Source organism: Pleurodeles waltl, chromosome 10 (assembly GCF_031143425.1).
Source record: "Pleurodeles waltl isolate 20211129_DDA chromosome 10, aPleWal1.hap1.20221129, whole genome shotgun sequence".
In the NCBI taxonomy this organism is placed as follows: domain Eukaryota; kingdom Metazoa; phylum Chordata; class Amphibia; order Caudata; family Salamandridae; genus Pleurodeles; species Pleurodeles waltl.
In genome coordinates this window covers 946,133,759-946,146,797 of record NC_090449.1, presented here as the reverse complement: position 1 = coordinate 946,146,797, position 13,039 = coordinate 946,133,759, and the positions used below count along the sequence as shown (strand labels likewise).

At 44.1% G+C, this 13,039-nt stretch overlaps 1 protein-coding gene across 1 annotated transcript in view; it reads right to left on the bottom strand.

Moving 5' to 3' along the window:
• LOC138262057 (serum paraoxonase/arylesterase 2-like) overlaps window positions 1-13,039 on the bottom strand; it is a 197,773-nt gene that overhangs the window by 89,563 nt on the left and 95,171 nt on the right. The gene's annotated exons all lie outside the window — the stretch shown is intronic.

Genomic DNA, 13,039 nt, shown 5'->3' with positions numbered 1-13,039 from the left:
TTTACCAATGCCAGGATACTGGAGGTTTACTCAAATAGTGTGTGCTCTACAGGCCAAACTGGGACACGCTGTACACTTCGACAAATTATCCCACTCTTCAAGACCTACTTACATGGAAATAAATTAGGAGTACTGTTAGAAACGGGGTCTTTGGTTGGCAGACAGGTTACCCCCGTCCAAGCAAGGACCCTCACTCTAGTCAGGGTAAAATAGAATCACCCTCATCTAACCCCTTCTTACCCCCTTGGTAGCTTGGCACGAGCAGTAGGCTTAACTTCAGAGTGCTAGGTGTAAAGTATTTGTACCAACACACAGTAACTTAATGAAAACACTACAAAATGACATCACAGCTTTATAAAAATAGAGAATATTTGTTAGACCTGACAGCCTTAGGGTGGTCACCCCTAACTTTTTGCCTGCCTCCCTCCCTCCACTTTTGAGATACTGTTTTTGCTGTTTTTTAGACTGCTAACCAGTGCTAAAGTGCCTATGCTCTCTCCCTTTAAACATGGTAACATTGGATCATACCCAATTGGACTATTTAATTTACTTATAAGTCCCTAGTAGAAGGCACTATATGTGCCCAGGGCTTGTAGATTAAATGCTACTAGTGGGCCTACAGCACTGATTGTGCCACCCACTTAAGTATCCCCTTAACCTTGTCTCAGGCCTGCCATTGCAAGGCCTGTGTGTTTAGTTTCACTGTCAATTAGACTTGGCATTTAAAAGTACTTGCCAAGCCTAAAACTCCCCTTTTTCTACATATAAGTCACCCCTAAGGTGTGCCCTAGATAACCCATGGGGCAGGGTGCTGTGTGGTTAAAAGTCAGGACATGTACCTGTGTAGTTTACATGTCCTGGTAGTGTAAAACCCCTAAATTAGTTTTTACACTACTGTGAGGCCTGATCCCTTCATAGGCTAACATTGGGTCTGCCCTCATACATTGCTGAAGTGGTAGCTGCTGATCTGAAAAAAGTAGGGTCATATTTAGTATAGCCAGAATGGGAATACAAAATCCTGCTGACTGGTGAAGTTGGATTTAATATTACTATTTTAGAAACGCCACTTTTAGAAAGTGAGCATTTACCTGCACTTAAATCTTTCTGTGCCTTACAATCCACATCAGGCTGGGTTTAGTTGACAGCTCCTTGTGCATTCACTCAGACACACCCCAAACACAGGATACTCAGTCTCACTTGCATACATCTGCATTTTGAAAGGGTCTTCCTGGGCTGGGCTGGGCTGGGAGGGTGGAGGACCTGCTCTCACACAAAGGACTGTCACACCCCCTACTGGGACCCTGGCAGACAGGACTGAACTGAAAGGTGCACTTCTAAGACACTCTTTGAAGTCTCCCCCACTTCAAAGGCACATTTGGTTATAAAATCAGGGCCTCTGCCCTACCACCTCAGACACTTCCTGGAGAAGAAACTTGTAACCAGAACCTGCATCCTGCCAAGAAAAACTGCCTGGCTGCCCAAATGACTCACCTGACTGCTTTCTCTGAAGGACTGCTGCCTTGCTGTTGCCCTGCTGCCTTGCTGCTCCCTGGCTGTGGTGAAGAAGTGCTCTACAAGGGCTTGATGGAGCTTGCCTCCTGTTCCCTGAAGTCTCAGGACCAAAAAGGCTTCTCTCTTGCACCTGGACTCCTTATGCGGCGAAAATTCCCTGCATGGAAACTAAACAACGCATCCACCGTGTGTGGCCCGAGAAATCGACGCACACCCCTTTGTTTCCCCGCTTCTCCTCCTCTGAGGCCCTTTGCGGAGATTGTTCACGCAAACCAGGTACTTTGTGCTTGAAAGAGACTTTGTTTGCTTTTAAAAGACTTAAGACACTTTATATCACTCTTCAGTGACATCTTTACATTTTCTTATTGCATCCTTTATCGTTTTGACCTGCAAATATCCAGATAAATATTATATATTTTTCTAAACACTGTGTGGTGTATTTTTGTGGTGCTATATTGTGTTATTGTATGATTTATTGCACAAATACTTTACACATTGCCTTCTAAGTTAAGCCTGACTGCTCAGTGCCAAGCTACCAGAGGGTGGGCACAGGATAATTTGGATTGTGTGTTACTTACCCTGACTAGAGTGAGGGTCCTTGCTTGGACAGGGGGTAACCTGACTGCCAACCAAAGACCCAATTTCTAACAACATTTATCTAAACAAACAAGACCAAAATGACAAAAATCCACAATACACAAGTCAAGTTATCACAAAAAATGCAAAAGAGTCTTCATTTTTAAACACAACGCGAACGCGGTTAGCGTGAAAATGTAACTTGGGTGCATCTAAAATACCTCCGCACAGGCGAGTGTGTGTCAAAAAGGGCTTGCGATGCGTCGATATCACTCACAAGCGAGACCTTACGTCATTTCTCTTTTAGTCGGGTCGGCGGGCATCATTTTTTCTCTCTCCGCAGGAGAGCGATGTGTCGTTCCGGTCAGCACTCTCGGGTCCAGGCAGGTCTTCTGTCATTTTTACACACCCAGCGGTGTTTGCGTCAGAAATCCAGCTGCACGATGATCCGAAAACCACACGACACAGGTTGCGATCTCACCAGCCTCAGTCAGCGAAGCTGTGCGTCATTTCTCCAGCCGCGGGTATCGGTCTTCCGGCCGCGTTGCAGGCGAATGTCGATTTTCAACCGCCAAGCCGGCAGCACGTTGATCTTTTCCCCGCATGGCGGTCTGTGCGTGGATTTCTCTCTTGGGCTGCCAGCTTCTCCTTTTAGGGTCCCAGGAACTGGATTGGCATCACTTGGCAGGGTAGGAGTCTCAGCAGAGGCTCCAGGTGCTGGCAGAGAGAAGTATTTGCTGTCCCTGAGACTTCAATAACAGGAGGCAAGTTCTAATTCAAGCCCTTGGAGAGTTCTTCTCAAGCAGGAATATACCACAAAGTCTAGTCTTTGTCCCCTTGCACAGGCAAAAGCAGCAACTGCAGGATAGCTCCACAAAGCACAGTCACAGGCAGGGCAGCTCTTCTTCCTCAGCTCTTCTCCAGGCAGAGGTTCCTCTTGATTTCCAGAAGTGCTCTAAAGTATGTGGTTCTGGGTGCCCTTCTTATACCCAATTTGCCCTTTGAAGTAGGCTTACTTAAAAAAAAAAAAGTCTCTCTTGTTTGTGAAATGCTGCCTTGCCCAGGCCAGGTCCCAGACACACCAGGGGGTTGGAGACTGCATTGTGTGAGGGCAGGAACAGCCCTTTCAGGTGTAAGTGACCACTCATCTCCTTCCTCCAAGCACAGATGGCTCATCAAGAAATGCAGACTACACCCCTGCTCCCATTGTCTCACTGTCTAGTGAGAGGTACAACCAGCCCAACTGTCAAACTGACCCAGACAGGGAATCCACAAACCGGCAGAGTCACAGAAATGGTTTAAGCAAGAAAATGCTCACTTTCTAAAAGTGGCATTTTCAAACACACAATCTTAAAATCAACTTTACTAAAAGATGTATTTTTAAATTGTGAGCTCAGAGACCCCAAACTTCACATCTATCCGCTCCCAAAGGGAATCTACACGTTAATCGTATTTAAAGGTAGCCCCCATGTTAGCCTGTGAGAGGGACAGGCCTTGCAACAGTGAAAAACAAATTTAACAATATTTCACGGTCAGGACATTTAAAACACATTACTATATGTCCTACCTTAACCATACACTGCACCCTGCCCTTCGGGCTACCTAGGGCCTACCTTAGGGGTGTCTGACACGTAAGAAAAGGGAAGGTTTAGGCCTGGCAAGTGGGTACACATGCCAAGTCGAATTTACAGTTTAAAACTGCACACACAGACACTGCAGTGGCAGGTCTGAGACATGATTACAGAGCTACTGATGTGGGTGGCACAGCCCGTGCAGCAGGCCCACTAGTAGCATTTGATTTACAGAGCCTGGGCACCTCTAGTGCACTTTACTAGGAGCTTACTAATAAATCAAATATGGCAATCATGCGTCAACCATTGCATACACATTTTGTTTAGCACTGGTTAGCAGTGGTAAAGTGCCCAGAGTAGGGGTCCAGCACACATCAACGACCTGGGAAACAGAGGCAAAAAGTAAAGTGAGACCACGCCAAGAATGAAAAGTAACAGGTACAATATCAGGAATGTACTTGATTCTCATCAACTTGACCTTTTCATACGAGAATTCCAGTTCCCTCTGAAATTGGAGGAATAGTTGATTACACATACAATTCACAGACAAAGGTTGGACATTGCTGGAGGAACATAACAAGGGGTGAGAGAAGCACGTTAAAAGTATAGCTATTTTAACATATTATCATTTTGGCACTGGACCCCTACATGACTATGTGAAGCTAAACTTCTCCTGCATTCACGTTGTTAGAGATGCGGAATGGAGGGGACCAACACTGTACACATTCTTTAAGAATGTCCCAAAATACAGATCTACTGGCATCAAATTTGGAACACCATGAAGGGGTGCTGGACAGGCCATTGGCCCTCACAGAGGAAATGGCACATCTGCATGACACCACAGATACCAAATCTCTAGCATACCATAGATAGGTCACCACAACACTGGCAATTGCTAAGATGAGGATATTAAGTTACTGGAATACCATAACAATACCTATACTGTGTGGCTATTTGGAAGATATGCCTGCGATGGGTGCCTATGAAAGGGTAATTTACAAACTCATAGACAAGTTGTCTCAATATAAAGAAGTGTGAAGATGTTTTCAGTAAATGGGGGACATATAAACAGGGGCCACACCACCAGTTAGAAATCAATGAGAAGAAATTAGAATTGATCAGGCAAAGCAGCTTATCAAGTAACCCACTTGTTAAACACTTTTTGAAGAAATTATTTGATGGCTCAAGGAACGTAATCCAAAATATTTACAAGCCTGCAAGCAGGATTTTGACAGCTGTCTTCTAATTGGTTTAGGCTGTTGAGTCAAAACACCTGAGCAAGGCTAACACACTTAAAACCTAATTTATTTGTCTTTTAGATTCAACTTAAAACTTCTGTAACTATTGTGGTATTGAAGTTGGTCCAGTGTTGATACTGGGGAATGAAACATCAACTCTGCTTCCACGTCTTTCTTATAAATGGATCATCATCCTTGAATCAACTGTTCTATGAAATGGACTAGTTCCATAATCATAAAGAGTGGAATTTTAATACATTAATCAATGGTCTAGAAATATCAACTTTATATACGATATGCACATGATTAATGTATTTAGATTTATTTTTTCTTGTATCATTTGTTCAACACAATCAGTTTTATAAACAAGATATTTTCAATACATTTGTTTTGTGTACACATGAATCCTATATGATTCAGTCAGATGTTTATTCATTTCATACTTTACCTTAGAATTAATTCTATTTGTCACCATTTGAGACAGACAATTCATTTTTACTTAGAGTGTATACCTTTAAATGATTCCCTAGCTGGCATATTAACTTCCTAAAAGTGGCATTTTCAGAATTGTGACTTAAAATCTGACTTTACTGGTAAAGAGGTCTTTAAATTACAATTTAATTGAGTCCAAACTTGATATTCCTATTTGTTTCCAATCAAATGTTCGCAGTTAGGGCCAGGTGTGTTCCATTACGAGGCAAGGCGAATCGTAGTAGAAGGTGACCCCAGACACATCCACTCTGCTTCACATGGTGTCTGTTCTGTGGGGGTTCTCTTCAGGCTCAGGCTAATGAAGGGCAAAAACAACAAGTGATGGACGGAATGCTGAACATTGTCAAACATTCACCCCCAGTACAGTGATCTGGGCCTAAATCCATCGTTTTTTTGCTGCCCATGCCATTCCAGTTTGGACCCAGCCATATGCAACTCAGTCTTGACCCTGATCCCCATGGGAACAGTCCAGCCCGAACTGCTAGGCCAGGTCTTCCCTGGACTGGAAACAAGCATCCTGGGACCGGTTTCGGGGTTTCACCCCTCATCAGCCAGGCTAGCTTGAATCCAGTGGCATGGGAAGCACGGGACCCACGTCTGGGCATACCCTTCCCACTTAGGGCGACAAAGCAAAAACAACAAGTGATGGACGGAATGCTGAACATTGTCAAACATTCACCCCCAGTACAGGGATCTGGGCCTAAATCCATCGTTTTTTTGCTGCCCATGCCATTCCAGTTTGGACCCAGCCATATGCAAATCAGTCTTGACCCTGTTCCCCATGGGAACAGTCCAGCCCGAACTGCTAGGCCAGGTCTTCCCTTGACTGGAAACAAGCATCCTGGGACCGGTTTCCGTCCATCACTTGTTGTTTTTGCTTTGTCGCCCTAAGTGGGAAGGGTATGCCCAGACGTGGGTCCCGTGCTTCCCATGCCACTGGATTCAAGCTAGCCTGGCTGATGAGGGGTGAAACCCTGAAATCGGTCCCAGGATGCTTGTTTCCGGTCCAGTGAGGACCTGGCTTAGCAGTTCGGGCTGGACTGTTCCCATGAGGAACAGGGTCAAGACTGATTTGCATATGGCTGGGTCCAAACTGGGGTGGCATGGTGAGCAAAAAAACAATGGATTAAACCCAGATCTATGACTGGGGGTGAGTGTTTGACAATGTTCAGCATTCCGTCCATCACTTGTTGTTTTTGCTTTGTCGCCCTAAGTGGGAAGGGTATGCCCAGACGTGGGTCCCGTGCTTCCCATGCCACTGGATTCAAGCTAGCCTGGCTGATGAGGGGTGAAACCCTGAAACCGGTCCCAGGATGCTTGTTTCCGGTCCAGTGAGGACCTGGCTTAGCAGTTCGGGCTGGACTGTTCCCATGAGGAACAGGGTCAAGACTGATTTGCATATGGCTGGGTCCAAACTGGGGTGGCATGGTGAGCAAAAAAACGATGGATTAAACCCAGATCTATGACTGGGGGTGAGTGTTTGACAATGTTCAGCATTCCATCCATCACTTGTTGTTCAGGCTAATGAAGGGGGCGGCACCTTCCAAACCAGATATTGAATGGGTGACAAACATGGCACTGAATATACTAATGGTTACTGCAAAGTGTCTATATTAATTGCCTTGTTAGATTTTTAAGTTGGTGGATGTTTACAAACATCGTTTATAATATATTGTTTATGGTGTATATCATTTGCATAAACTCCTATACTTTAAAGTATAGTAATAAATATGGTGTAGTGCTTATGTAAAAAGAGGCTCTTATTTGTCACACTGTGCTTCTTTTTTTACTGTTAGAAGTGTCTTTGAATGAAATTGATTCTTTCAAAAGGTTTACATTCACAATATGCAAGTAAAACTTAACTTGTTATAACCCTTAAAATCCTGCATGAAAAACTGACATTCCATCACTTTTCAATCAACCTCTGCTTCTTTCTACCTTCTGCCTTCCTCCCTCATATGTATAAAGGTTACTCAAAAAATATCATGCCTATCTGCCTTTGAAGCTCGTTGGAAGCCATAACAATATTAATTCCAGCCAGTAATTGTGCCTCCCGTAGCCCCCTCTAATAAACACATGAAATGAATCAAGCGCCCGCACAGCATGCAAAACTAACCCCAATAACCAATTGACTGACCACTAACTAGGCTCTGGGTAGCGTGCTACATACCGTAAAGCAATTCAATGCCTCATCAGGGGTAGTAAGCGCTATACAAATACAATTTATAACAATTTATTATAACATATTGAGTGTAATAAGGTAACCAATGCCATCTAATTAGAGATATAGGTCCTACAGTAGTGAAAAACGAATATAGGAGTTTTTCATTACCAGGACATGAAAAACTTAAAAACACATGCCCTACATTTTAAGTACAATGCACCCTGCCCTATGGGCTGTTTAGGGCACTCCTTAGGGGTGACATATGTTGTAAGCAGGATGGTTTAGGTTGGACAAAATGTTTATTTTGCTAGGTTAAATTGGAACTTTAAAACTGCAAACAGGCTGCAAAAGCATGTCTAAGGCCTGTGTTAAAGGGCCCTTACATGGGTGGCACAATGGTTTCTGCGGGCCCACTGGTAGCTTTTAATTTACAGACCCTAGGTACATGTATCACCAATTTACTAGGGACTTACAAATATATTATATGTGCCATTCTTGGGTAGGCTGAGTGTACCATATTTCAAGGAGAGCGTACCTTAGCACTGGTTTGCTGTGGCAAAGGGCACAGAGTGCTAGCGCCAACACAAAGGAGATTCAGAAAACAGGAAAGATGAAGGCAAAAGGTATGGGGGAAGACCACATCAAGGATGACAGGTCTAATAATATATGTGGCCTCTTATTACACAAGGTCAACTGCTTTCTCAGCATCAAGCATAACTACTGCAGCCTTGATTTTATTTGTGGGAAAATAGTCTATGGCCTGGAGCAGAAAGTTAGTATTGGTGGAGATAGTCCCTCTGGAAAAAACCCAGACTGGTCTTTAAGAACGAGGCCCTGAACCAGCAGAGTGATTCAGGCAGCCCACATTTTCATAAGTAACTTGTAATCATCATTAAGGAGGCTAACTGGTCTGCCCTTCTTGAGAAATTTGACTATCACCGCCCTAGCAAAGGAACTGGGAACTTCTTGGCCCTCGAGCATTGCACTGAATAGGGAAACTAGGGTCTCAGCAATCTGTTCTGTAACAGCTTTATTTAATTCTGCAGGGAGTCCATCTTCATCACAAGCCTTTCCATTAGGAGAATGGCCTCAATTACTTCCTGTACCCTAACTGGGAGTAATAGAGGTGCCTGAAGCTCATCACTAAGACTGGGTGTAGTTACTAGATTTAAACATCCTTTTACGTGGTGCACATGAACCACTATTGTTGGAGTATAAAGTATGGTATAACGTGCTACGAAAACATTCCGTATTTCATCGAATTGGTTGACAATAAGCCTCTGGGCCTCATCAAATATGACTTTGATGATTGATGCATTTTGTCTCTTTTTCATGGACCAAGCCAAGAACCTCCCCACACGATTGTTTTCTTTACAATATTGTTGAAAGCATGTACTTTCGTTAACTACCTCCTAGGATAAAAAAAAATGGTCTCGTAGGTTGGACCTGGCTTCCTTGATTCTGGCCCCTGAGGTTTGATCATATAAAAACTGGTGGGCATGCATGTCTTGATCGAGCTCTTGCTGGAGCATAGCGGTCTTTTCTTTCCTTAACTTATTTAGTTCTGCTCTATAGAAAACGGCTTTCCCTCTAATGAACACTTTACATGACTCCCATATTGCAAAGATTGAAATGGATCCAGCATTTCTGTCCAGAAACTCTGTAACCAATAGTCTTAACGCTGCAATCCAGTCCTCATCCATCTATAAGGACTAAGCTAGAGACCACCTGGGCCTCTCGATCTGTTGCGTTGGCAAAGTCAATTGGACCAATGGAACCAAATCTTCTGAAAAGGGGTTAGATAGTATGCTTGAGTCACTCCTATTCCACTGGTGAGAAACTAGGAAAAAGTAAATCCTTGAGGCCGAATTAAACCTTTTAGAAAAAACAAGTAAATTCTTGGGCCTGCAAGGGATTGAGTCTCCAAGGGTCCTGAAAAGCCAAATCACAAATATATTTTAATCAGAAAGCATGAGGCCATTGGCTTGTTTTGAGACGTATTTTTACGAGATGTGTCAAGCTTTATATCTTGTACTATATTAAAATCACCTCCAACATCAGAAGGCCCAGAAGCGTGATCAAAAGATCATAAAGTCCCTGCAAGGCGGTAATCTGATCTTCTCATCACTCCCCCAAACCCTAAGCTGGAGTGCACTGACCTAGCACTTCTGGAACCTGCATCCCAGAGGAATAGCAAATAGGCTGGGGGGAAAAAACAAACGAAATTCACAAAAAAGCATTGTGTTGAGCACACTGTAACCGTCCGTCCGCCCCCCCACAGTCAACACTAAGTGGCGATTATGCATGCAACATTTTTCATAGGCCTTAAGACTTATTTCAACAATCCCTGTTTACATTATTACTCTTGAGCGACAACAGGAAGTCCCTCACCTACTAAACACCTTGGAAGATGTGGGCCTGTCGTTTATAGAGCACCCTGAGTTTTGAGAGCTGGACTACGGAGCCCCGAACCTTTTAAAGTCATCTATAAGGCTAATGAACTGTCTCCGATGCCACACAGCTACTATAGACATATCGGGAAAGACCTGAAAGGAGGAATTGTCCCCAGAGTTGAAAGTTTTAGTTCTTATGGCCTTGAAAAAGATCTGCTCCTTGATCCTAAAATCCTCAAAATTCACTAGTATAATACGTCGGAATTTTGAGTTTGAAGATCTTGCTGCTGGAACCATGTGAGCCAGCATGATGCTAAGGTCAGTACTTGCTGTTGCCTTATTATTTATAAGGATGTGCTTATAAATAAGATCTGAGATCACCTTAGTCACCGTAGATGTTGCTTCATAATCTTCAGGTATTTCTACAAACCTTAGGTTCAAGTCTCTAGATCGGTTTTCTGATTCGTCTGGTTTTAGGTGAAGCTCCTCAAGCTCAGCTTGTATCTGTGATATCTCGGTTTCCTGCTTGTTGTTCGCATCCTCCAGATCAGAAACCGTCTGCTTTGCCTGAGAAACAAAAGAAGAAAGATGTAACATGCTAGTGTTAATCTGTGCCTGCTGTTCGTTGGTCCTTCTGTGGGCCTCTTCCTCTGAGATTTTTAAATCACATACCTCTTTGAGAAACTGATTGATGTTATTTTCAACCAATGGCTTTTCCAGTAGATTGTCCAGTGTCTTAGATGAAGTAGAAATCACAGGTTCACTACTCGAGCAATAGACAAGTCGGCGGAGGCCTGCATAGGGTTAAATTAGCTATCAAACGTTAAGCCCGGGGAAGAATGCGACAGATCCCTCTCTGAAGGGTCGCCTGATATTGCACTTGTGTGGACAAATTGCTTGATAACCCATTGGATACGGGTATAATCCTCTCTTTCTCAGCCCCATTAGATTTGCTGATTGAAAACAAGGGATATGGGGGCTTCTCTTTTGAATGGTCAGCAGCATGAACGGAATGCAAAAGGAGATCAGTAGTAGCACCAGAGAATCTTGCCTGACTGTTAAGGATGGAGCTTCTCTGCTCCATAGCCGTCAATGGTACTAATGCTCCTAAAGTCTGTGGCATCACGGAGTCTTGTAGTCTTGAAATTCTGGGGCTGGCAGGAACAGATGCCAAATGGGTTGCTTGAAGATTAACATTTTCATATAGCCCCTCTGATTTCCTTGAAGAGGCCTCTAGGTGAACTTCCTTTATGAGAACTTCCCTTTGCCTTCCTGTCACATGGGTCAGATTCTTCAATTTTGTGGCTTTTAGAGCCTTTCCAGTCGCGTGAGGCTTTGATAAGGCATTGTGAGTAATTTGCTTCATAGTTTACTTTGGAAGCTATTCAGGGGGAGGCTGGAGGAGTGCAACAGGCCGCAACAAGACTGAATGGCAAGGCTATATAGACATTCTTCTCTTGAAACGTCAGACTTTTGAAAAACGGCAAAATACAAGACTCTAAAGTGTTCTGAACCATCTTGGCATGTGTGCTTTAATTGCCGTTTGATAGTAACACACCCTTCTCGCTATCTGAGAGACACTAAGCACTGGATGCATACTGATAGATGGAATGTAGTGCAATAGTCTCCCTGGCTCCTCAGCTGCCAATAACTTGTTGGATGGGGCTTACATGATTGAGCGGCTTGGATTGAATCCCCCACAGAAGCGCATAAACATACTCCCCTGCGTGTGAGTTTTATGGTAAGTGTAAGACCTGGCAGACTTAGGGTGGTCACTTCTAACGTTTTGCCTGCCTCCCTCCACTTTTTGACACGGTTTGTGCTGGTTTTAGGACTCTGTGCACTTTATCACTGCTAACCAGTGCTAAAGTGCATATGCTCTCTCCCTTAAAACATGGTAACATTGGCTCATACCCAACTGGCATATCTAATTTACTTGTAAGTCCCTAGAACAGTGCACTACATCCTCTGATCCTTTTTGAGAGGCCATAATTCCTTTGTATGGCACTTCAAAAGCATGGTAAGTAAAGGTAACACAAGGGCTTGATGTGCATTCTGACATCCATTTCTTAATTAGCACACTGTAAGGAGCTGTAGCCTCCCTGATAGATCCCCCAGTTATTGTACTTGTTGAGTGTTGACATCTTCTGTGATCTAGGCACCTGAACTTGCCTTAGCCTCAGTATGCCAGATAAAATGCCATTTGCAACAATGGAGCCTGGGCACTAGACAGGAAATGAGATGCGAGAAATATTAATAATTGCAGAAGAACAGTCTGTTCTGTAAGTAAGTCAGTTATTGGTTTGCGAGATGTGATTTTTAATAGTCACATTCCAAAAACCTCTGTTTGTGAACTGGAATTGCACATGGCATGTCCGTTAAGTTGGAGGTCCACCAAGTAAGTGGCCTCCCCTTTCCACTCCTTGATCTCGAATGGGCCAGTCCAGCGGTCCTGGAGATCTCTAGACTCTACTGGTTCCACTATCCATTCTTTGTCTCCAGGTGAGAATTCTATCAGGGTGGGATTCTGGTCATAACATTGCTTCATCACCTCTTGACTGGCATCGAGGTTGCTCTTGGCCTGTTTCCAGAAGCGTTGCATCTTGTTGCAGAGGGCCAACATGTAACTGACCACATCCTGGAGGGATTTCCTGGGAGTTTTCTCCCACCCCTCTTTCACTATGTTTAGCGGGTCCCCTAACAGGGTACCCATCGAGAAGTTCAAAGGGGCTGAACCCCACCCTTTTCTGGGGCACCTCTCTGTAAGCAAAGAGAAGGCATGGCAAAAGGACGGCCCACTTACACCTCATGGCCTCGGGTAGACCTGTGATCATGCCTTTTAGGGCCTTGCTGAACCTTTCCACAAGCCCACTGGATTGAGGATAAGGGGTGGAAACCGGTAGGTCACTCCACATGCATCCACATGGCCTTCATGTACGAAGACATGAGGTTTGTGCCTCTGTCAGACACAATCTCTTTTGGGAATCCCACGCGGGTAAATATCCCCATAAGAGCTCTGTTCACCTCCGGTGCAGTCACTGTCCTTAGGGGGATCGCCTCTGGATAGTGGGAGGCACGGTGAACCAAAACCAG